This window comes from Cygnus olor, chromosome 1 (genome assembly GCF_009769625.2).
Source record: "Cygnus olor isolate bCygOlo1 chromosome 1, bCygOlo1.pri.v2, whole genome shotgun sequence".
NCBI lineage: Eukaryota > Metazoa > Chordata > Aves > Anseriformes > Anatidae > Cygnus > Cygnus olor.
This window is the reverse complement of record NC_049169.1, coordinates 31,681,615-31,691,314: the sequence shown is the minus strand read 5'-3', so window position 1 is coordinate 31,691,314 and position 9,700 is coordinate 31,681,615. Positions and strand designations below refer to the sequence as shown.

The following is a 9,700-nucleotide window of genomic DNA, read 5'->3' as shown; positions in this document are numbered from 1 at the left end:
CTTGGTTGATTTGATGAAAATTAGCTTTCAACATTCACATCTTATCAAATCATGAGATAGAATTATGTGCAAGCATGAAAAAGATGACACCTTATTTTATAAATACACACTTGGTAGTAACTTTCAGATTATGTTAGCCAAGTTCACACAGTATTAGTCAAATTCCTGTCATTAAGAAATGGTATTTCATAAGAAAGCTGATAATAGGATACAAAGATCCTAATATGATTAGATGATGACTTGTTAATGGGAATTCTTTTTTGTCATAACCAGTGATTTTCAGTTTACTCTAATAAAGACGATCTCTCTGATGGGGGTGATAATATAATGAAAACCTAGGAATGGTGTAAAAAAATTAAAATGAAGATTCAACAGTACAGTCAATAATTTTGTAGATCCAGGTTAATTAAATTTAAGGACATTGTTTGGGAAAGAAAGGGGGGGAGAGAGAGAGAGAGAGAGGGAGAGAGAGAGAGAGAGAGAGAGAGAGAGAGAGAGAGAGAGAGAGAGGGAGAGAGAGAAATAAGACGACTGTAAGGCAGAGCCAATGGACCTGCCATGACAACAAAAACACTGTGTGCTGCCTACTTGTCAAAGCCCTGCTTGGCTCCTATGGGTTTGGGATGATTTTCTTCCAAAGCACTGCTAAAAATCAAGACAGGGCTTTATACTGGAAGCTTTGTGCCCTCCAGAGCAGAGCAGTGGATGGCAGACCTAGTCCATTTATATGAGCTGACCAACATAACTGCATAACAGTCCCATCAACATTCTCACCTTAGCTTAATAAGACTAGCTCAAAATTTCTCTGGCTTGTTTGGCTTTCTTTCAAGTATGCTAAACCAAAAAAGGTCAGATTTTATTAGTTACCAATTTTTGTGCATATTTCTGAAGAGGGAACGTAATGTAATATTTGTGAGAGTGAAAGAAATGTACCTTTAAATTGACTTAGGAATGCTTGCTGTTTTCTTTTATCACCCATCCCAGCACTTATTAGGACTCAGACCATGGATTAAGAAAAGACATTTTCCTTATGGATTGCACGCACAAACTACGTTGGTACATCAGTCTTCACCAATGGAAGTTAGCTGCACTTAGGATACTTCTTTCATGAACTGTCTTTAATGTAGGAGGAGTGTCATCTAAATGATATGGGCTCCTGAGTGAAGACTTGTATGATTTTTAAAAGAAAAAACACTGTAGTCACTGAATGTCAAAGCTGTGATTAGAGAGCAAAAAGCTGACATGGATACCATTGTAATAGGGTATGTCTCAGTAGGAACCCACTGCCTCCATCAGCTTTTTACGATTTTCGTATTGCTAATATGATACGAAATGCACCACTAGGAATACTGTCAAATATCAGACTATTATTTCATAAATTATTGCTGTATTACCCTCTAAATGTCCCAATGAGCATAACAGCACAAAAATATGATGTAAAAACAATAAAACCGTGCAAACAGCAATTACTGAACAGTTAGATGCATACAACTTTTTTATTCCTTTTTTCTGTCTTGAATAACTAAACAGTTTGCAACTGATAGGGTCATTCAACCACCTCTGAGATGTCATTACTTCTGAATTGGAACAGGGTAGCTAATTAGTGGTAGGAATGTGGTGTGACAGGTTTTAAGAGTGGGTAAACTGGAGAATGACTTTTGATATTCAAATTTGCTCTCATCTTGTCTCCATATTCCGCTGCTGGCACTAACAAAAGAAGATGAGAAATACATCTCATCAAGCCTGTGGAAGGTCTGAGAACTCACACATCTTCTCAGCACTTCGTCTATGAGCCAGTTGGAGTGAAGAAAACTTTGCCCAGGAAAGATGACAAAAGGAGGATCGGGAGGATGCTTTCATATTCTTTCATGTTTTTGGGAAGTCATAGAGCACAGCACTGTAGAAGCCATCACCTCTGAGGGAGGAAGAAGTTTCATCAGTCAGTGCTTGTGTCCTTAGCCTGCTGATCCTGTGGCCTCATAAAACCTGCCTATCTATTTCATGGGAAACACTACAAGTTTGATCAAATTCCCATTATGAGCTAATACATCAAAAACTGTTTTCAGATTTCAAGAATGTGAAATGAAAATGAAATCAAAATTCTGGAAAATATATTCTGAGATTGTTCCCCCTTCCCCCCCGCTCATTTTTCTTCATATTGTGCTAATAATTCACTCTGAATATATGGAAATTTTTTTTTTTTTAAAGAAAAATTAAATATTCCCCTTCAAAAAATATATATATATTTGAAATGTTTTTTTGTTCCTTAGCCTAATTTTCATTGAAAACTATTTTCAGATATTTTGTTAAAAAAAAAAAAACACAATTTAACCATTGGCAAAAACAACATTTTCCAACAGAGAAAAGCTTTATCATAATATTTATGACTGTATCATTCATTCAGAATAATTTTAATAAAAATAGGAAGGTTACAGTTTATATGATTCATCTGAAGGTGAGAAGTTCTATTTTAAAACTGTGTCAAAGTTCATTTGGGAGATACTGACTCATCTTTAGAGATAGCCCAGAATATAAATAATGTCCTGGCAAACAGTATTAATAATGTGTTGCACAGAGATATCATTAATAATTACAGTTTATATGTCTATGACTCCAAGAAAAGGTTCTTACGGTGCAATAAACCAGAGAAGGAAGCTCAACTAGTTTATGACTTCATTAAAACTGTGAACTATAATTGTAACCTTGCAATCAGCAAATGCAAATGCTCTATTTACAATACTGCTACCTTTATTTTACAGGCAACTTTCTCTTCAGAGGAGGAGAGCTTATCCTATTTTTCTTGAATTTCAGTTGATTCTTTGGAAATAAACTAATAGCATGGAAATGGAATTGGGATTATGGAAAGTATCTGATGCCCTTTTCTCACATTTATGATGTGCCTTAAGCAACAGCCTTGGTTGTAAAATACAAAAGGGCTAAATGGATGTAGTTGTCATGAGAGTATATGTGTCCAGATTGCCAGCCAGAAAACTGTCACTGATAGTTGGGGTATAATTGACCACTATGTATGATAAGCACATTACTGATTGATTAATGTGACCTTGTTGTATTTGAAATGTCAAAGAGGAAAATTGAGTTGTCATTTTATATCATGTTCTTTTCAAGTAACAGATAAATATTATAATTAATGACTTTCCACTAAGGTTATCTAAAAAATTTAGAGAATATTAAATATCACATTATTCATGGTCATCATATGTGAATATATTATCGATGAATATCGATAAATCTTTGTTTGTATGAAACAGGCACCAAAATAAGTTTGCATACTTAAATAATTTCTTTTTTTGCGATATATGTATTCTAATGACTTTTTTTTTTAAAGTTTAACTTAGTGAATTGACTGAATTCACCAAATTCCTTCTACAATTTAGGAAGGTTTCATTTGTCTTTAGTCCATGGCAAGCTGTAATATTGATTTAGAGGGCTTAGGTTTGTTTCTGTTGAAGTCAATTGTAAAATTCCTGTTGACTAGAAAAAGATCAAGAAATGACCCATACAATTTCTTGCTGCTGTTTTTTAGTGTTTATGCAAAAGAATCTTAAATTTTCTCAGGTAGTAGAAAAAAATGTGCTTTAACAAATGAATTTCCAAAAATTTTTTTTGAGCTTTGAAGTAAAATTCAAAGAATCCTCCAAGCTACTATGGTTAAAACAAAACCAAAAAGCATCTGCTGCAAGACACTGAAAAGTTACAGTGCTTTATACTGTTTGTATGAAGTATACCTGTGAAGGGGCCTGCTTAACAGTAGAAGAGTTTTCTGCCAGAAGATACACCACCATCTAAGTCTCTAGCATTTTGCAGGGAAAAGAAACATTGTGGCAAAAATATCAATAATAAAATGCTTAACCAAATTGTTTCAACCTTCGTATTTAAATTTGGCAAAGATTGATTTTATGTCATTATCCTTCCTGAAGCACCACAGAAAAATGTTGCAAAGGGCCTTCAGGCCCTTTGAGGGGGGGTGAAAAAAGGCTGGTGATCAAACCTACCTTCTCTCTCATGTGCTGAGTTAGAATGGAAGGCAAAAACTGTGTGTAATTCATATACATTTTGCATGGAAAAAGGTCCCAGTAACAGAGTTCTTGGTCCTAAGAATGTTAAAAAGACAAAAGTATCTTCCTGAAACTCAAGAAAGTACAATTCAAATGATGAATTCTCACAGTTTTGCCTTTAGTGTTGGTGACCCTACTACTTCAGCGCAGCAGTATCTGTAATCCTTACAAAGGCCAGATCTGTTCCTCTTAACCCCGAACCATCTCATCATCACCCCTGAATCATCTGCAGCTGTCGGGGAACTGCCACTGGATATTCTGTGAAATACCCGACTGCATTTTTACTTCTCTATTTTTTTCCCAATAGTGGGATGTTTGCACACAAGCACAAATGTGCGGGGGTGGTTGATGAAGGGAGCGTAGAATCCATCGGGTGGGAGGGGACATCAGGAGGACACCTCACATAGTCTCTTCCTGCTTGCACAAGTTAAATGAGTGGTGGGAACAAACAGGTGCTGACCCTGCCTCTGAACACAGCCATCAGGAACCCACTTACCAGAAAGCTTCTTGATCTTCCTGAGAGCTGGAAAACAAAATCATATCTTTATAAATAAGGGGCAACCAGTTGTCCGACACAGTTGAGCACTCTGGGTAATGTTTTGAGCAAATGTTTAATTACAAAAGGATGGTGTCCAAATTGTCATAATTAATTTGAACCTGTGCTAGAGTTCACAGCAGCCAAGACTTTTTACACTGGCGAATCACTCTCATTGAAATACTCTGTGCTTAAATAGCAGGAAAAGCTGCTATTAGAAATCTCTGTAATAGCTTTTATGAAAGCTCTGGCTAATTTAGAGCCCAATTAAACCCAGAAATCCAATTATTTCTGAATAACATAATTGCAAGAAAGTAACTAGCATTGTAAGTATGCACTAGCTATTATGGAAGATGCTTTAATAAAAGAAAAATCAGTTCTGAGCCACTGAAAAGATGTGTTCGTTATCATAAGGATTGTCTGTAAATTTCACAATTCTTCTATATTCACTCCTCTGCATCAAGGGGAATTAAACCCTCTTCTTGGTGCCCTGTAACTGGTACTATGTGCATTTCTACAGGGTCCATCTGGAGAGCAGATGAAGAAGCTAGAGCAGAGCTACTTATACAGCTGCTTGGATAACATCTGTTGAATGATGTAAGTAAAATGTAAGTGTAAGTAAGTCAGTAAAATCAGAGTCCATCCAATGTCCCCACCCCATCCCTGCCATAAAAAGCAAAGGAAGATTGCCGTGATTTTAGCATTTAAAAAGATACAATCTGATAAAAAACAAAACAAAACAAAAAACAAAAACCGAACATTTTGGATGTAAAATAACAATAAGGATGGTGCTAGAAATTGAAAGCCTTAATGTAAATAAGCAGCAGTTTGATAACATGTGCCTGAACATATTATCAAATGGAAAGGGGAACCACATTCAGCTGGTAGGTATATAGACTGATGTTCAGTAATTATTAATTAACCATGGGTGTAATTGTGAGCTTGGCCACCTATGTGCACAGAAAGGTTAGAGAAATAAGGGAGACCAAGCTACAGACTCTTAGTTTTTCTGTAAAATCAACTGGAATTTCACTTGAGTGAAGGTTTGCCATGTTGAAATTTACCTTACCAATTTCATAACAGTCTGTGTCCTGAAAGACAACGTGAATAAAGCACTGACCCTAGGGGAAAGTGGAAAGAGGAGAAAGAATGCCCTATTGAAAGAGTAAGGACATTTCAATTTGTTATATATGTTAACAAATTATATGTTTTCTGCTCACTCATACAAAATATTTTTGTAAGATAGTTGAGTTCCATTAAAGAAATACTAAAAATGTAAATTCCTTCAAATGGGCAGAGTTCTGGTACAACGAGGTTATCAGCCCAACATATCTTTACTGTATATAAAGCTTTGCATGTAGTATTTCCCAGTTTGGTGAAGGCCAAATTCATCAAGGTCATTCAAGCTAGAAGATTTTTTTTTTTTTTTTTTTTTTAAAGACATCTGAATTATGAGCACTTAAAAAAAACAACTCTGTACAGAGTTAGCAGAAGAAGTTTATGATTTCAATTCTGGAAACACGATCAAAGAAAAGAAATAAAGTCTAATTCTAAAGTGAAAATTAAGAAAAGAAAGTGCTCATCTTCCAGAGAATATAAACCTCTGTCTATTTGGCATGCTCAAAAATAGTAACTTTATTTAATATGTGTTGGGAAATAATTACCCTGGAGGGAATCAGATACACGAAATGTAAGGTGCTAGTTTTACATTTTGATTATAGAAGGTTAGTAGACCTTTAGGATTTACAAAAATAACTTAGTGTGTACTGTTTAGGAACTGTGCTCATGATCCCAATTTGAGACCATTTTGGTGCTAGAAAAATATTTCTTTGTTTGTAATGCTTTTAGCATGAGGAAATCTTTGAAAACTGTATCTACAATATGAAGGGTTTCTCCAAAGACAATCAAATCAATGATCAGGAAAAGGTTACACAAATAGAATGCATTAGCATTGTCTCCTTGGTAAAACAAACTCAAGAAATTATCTCAGAGAAATTGAATGATTTTACTATTGCAAAGCATAATGTTTTGTGTGGTTAGAGGAACTCAGCCAGAATCCAGTTTCAGTGAATTATAGGTCTTTATAACCAAGTACTTTGTTGATTTTTTTTTTTTTTAATTTGGTGTTGGCATCATGTCAAATTTATATGTTTGAGGTATAATTAGGCAGTCTGATTACAAAAAATCAACTGTAATTTAAAAATATAAATTAACATAAAATGACAAGCATTAAAAGTTAATATCGACTCAATGTTCACTCTTTTGCATTCAAATGACTTTTATTAAGTTATTAAGTCCATCTAAATATCGATATAATTCTCAGCTAATAAGCTACGAGTTCGATAATCTCCGTCTCCTTACCCCTCCATTAGGTCTATTGTTTCTCTTCAGTTTGTTATTCCAATAAAGCATTTTAGAATTATATTATTTCATTTTTCACCTAAAACATGTAAATTGAGTTTAGAAAAACAATTCTCTTGCAAGCCAGACCTTGGGTGACCAAGCGCTGTGTTGATTCTAAATACACTGGCCCATGGCCTTTCTTTGAAATACACAGAATGAAGCAATATCTGAATTTAAACAAGGAAATCAAGCCAATTCGCTTAGAATTATGATGGTTGCTTTTCTAATGCATATTCAGAGTGCTAGAAAAGAAAGTATGAAATTTAATTGTGCTATAAAACTGTCAGGAGAAAATATATACTGAATATCAAGCAGCATTACAGTTCTTCAGTAGTGATAATTTCTGGAAAACTTTTTATTTAAGGAATCACTATGTTTTTTAATGTTATATTTCTACACAAAGAGCAGTTCTAAGAGTGTTATCACTGAAAAAAAGTGACAAAACCAAATATAATGCATTTTGTTCATTCTATAGAGCAAGACACAGAACGTTCCCACAAATACTCAGTGTTACCAGTCTGTTTAGAACGAAAGGCAAAACATCCAAAGGTGTAAAGCATCTCATGTAGCATTTTCTGTTTTTACAGAAATAAAAACCTGTAGCAGTCTGCAAACAACAAAACCACAGAAGAATCAACTGATATCTGCAAGGGCCCTTTGGAGAATTTGTATTATTTATGTGCCAGAGACCATAATCATAAAATTTAAACTATACCCCACTACATGTGGAAAAGCACCTTAGCATAACTTCTATTACACTGGCACCGATTTGTTTTGTGTGCACACATGAACTCAGCCATTGAAACTACCTTTTATCTTCAAGTCTCTTTAAGAAAGTAAAATTAATGGCTGATATATACAAAATATAATTCTTGTATATATGCCAAGACATGTGTGCACATACATTTCCACCAAGACATCTCTGAAAAATGAGTTTGCATTTTTAGTAAAATGTTTTTACATCAGTGAGAGGAAATCCTGCATGGATCTGACTGAAATTTTCTGCAGACCAAGGAAACAATCCTGAGCTGACTTGGTTGGGCTTTGAATGGTGTCCTGACTGCTACTACTGATTTCACAAAGCTGAAGGCATAGATGAACCCATTAGGGAATCAGGAAGTTAAATTTACTGATCATGCTTCTAGTCACATACATTTAAGTGCATAGCTAGTTACTGTAATCAACCATGATAACAACTAATGATACAAAACCATTAAAAGGAAATAATATTAATGACATTGTATCACGTCACTGCACCCACAGTGAGTCTAAAGGAAAGAAGATACTGTACTCCTTGCCGTTACCCATGGCATTTTTTTTTTCAAACAAGAGACCCTATTGTGGAGTCAATATTTCTAGGATACTTGCTTACTAATTGTTTCTTAAGAGACAGGTACCATTTGTGTGCCATTTTTGTGGATGACAATATGAAAAGAGGTTCTTTATTACTGGTGCCTTAATTTCAACAGCATGGGATTCAGTTTGAAAATCTGTCCATATTCATTTTGGTTGTCATGTGAAGCTTTCCTTCACTTCCCTGTACACAGGTGTAGCTATGGAGGAGTTTTGTTGGTTATATTCATATCTCTATCCAGCGCTGATTGAAAGCAGGAGGTGCAAGGGCATGTGGAAGCAGCCTACCTGTTATGGTCACAAGGAAGAAAACCTCCAAGTGGAAGTCCTTGGCCCAGATGGTGCTGGTATAGTGCAGTTTTCCTCCTCTCTTATGAGAAATTCAGTGCCTGAATTTGGATGAAGAGGCTTATGAGGAACTCTGGGATCTGTCTCCAGCTGCTTTCTTCCTAGCTGAGAAGTCTTCCCCATCACCTGCTGGTTACGTTGTGGATGACCCCTGTCAGCTGTGGGAGGTTTAGTGAATATACCTAAAGAAGCAAAAACTGCTGACAAAACCAGAATAATCTGATGAGTGATGATGGCAGAGATTGGTATTTTCATAATAAGGGACTTACTAGTCTGCATAAGTTTCTCCTTGACAAGATTTGTATTATTTGGACTGGCTTGCAAGCCATTCCTAAGCAAGTGCCTTGGGTGTTTAGGCTACTGTGGGATGTATTCAAGGGTTAAATTTTTAGCATGGTGTTTTGCTTTTCAGTATGCTGAAACAGAGAGCAGTCTCCCTGTCAAATCAATGAGAAATCACGCCGAATGCTGGATACACAGGTGCCTCTACCCTCAGGCCACTGGTCCAAATCCAGCTCAGCATCCAGTCCTGCTCAGCTCCGAAGGCTGTAACTAAGTGACGGGTGTCTGGTGGCCTGGGCTTAATGAGGAAGCTGTGCCAGCCCTATTTGAGTGGAAAGGTGCTGAAATGCCTCCTAACTGATACCTTTTTCACAGCAGAAATACACAGTGCTTAAATGCCTCTGGAGAGTAAAACATTGTTTTAAACCCAAAACAAGTCCTTCCATAGCATGTTTTCTTTAAGGCACAGGCTTATTTGCCAAACCTTGGTCTTACACCTTTACTGAAGGATAACAGGATTCTCTACCAGACTTTTTACGAGAGCACTGAATATATTTTGAAAGAAAATATTTACATTTTTCCAACACATACTAAGAAAATAATATCTTACTAGCCTTATGCAATACACCTATTATATCTTTGATATCCTTTTTTCTCATAAGTAGTCTTTAGGTTTTGGAAAGTACCTATGGTCATGTTTGTT

The 9,700-nt window shown here is 35.7% G+C and overlaps 1 long non-coding RNA gene across 1 annotated transcript; it reads left to right on the top strand.

The window, feature by feature from the left end:
- Positions 1–4,918: 4,918 nt before the first annotated feature.
- Positions 4,919–8,901, top strand: LOC121064200. Its single transcript, XR_005816405.1, has 3 exons — positions 4,919–4,937; positions 5,132–5,219; positions 8,562–8,901. It is a non-coding gene; the product is annotated as an uncharacterized LOC121064200 (long non-coding RNA).
- Positions 8,902–9,700: the final 799 nt, after the last annotated feature.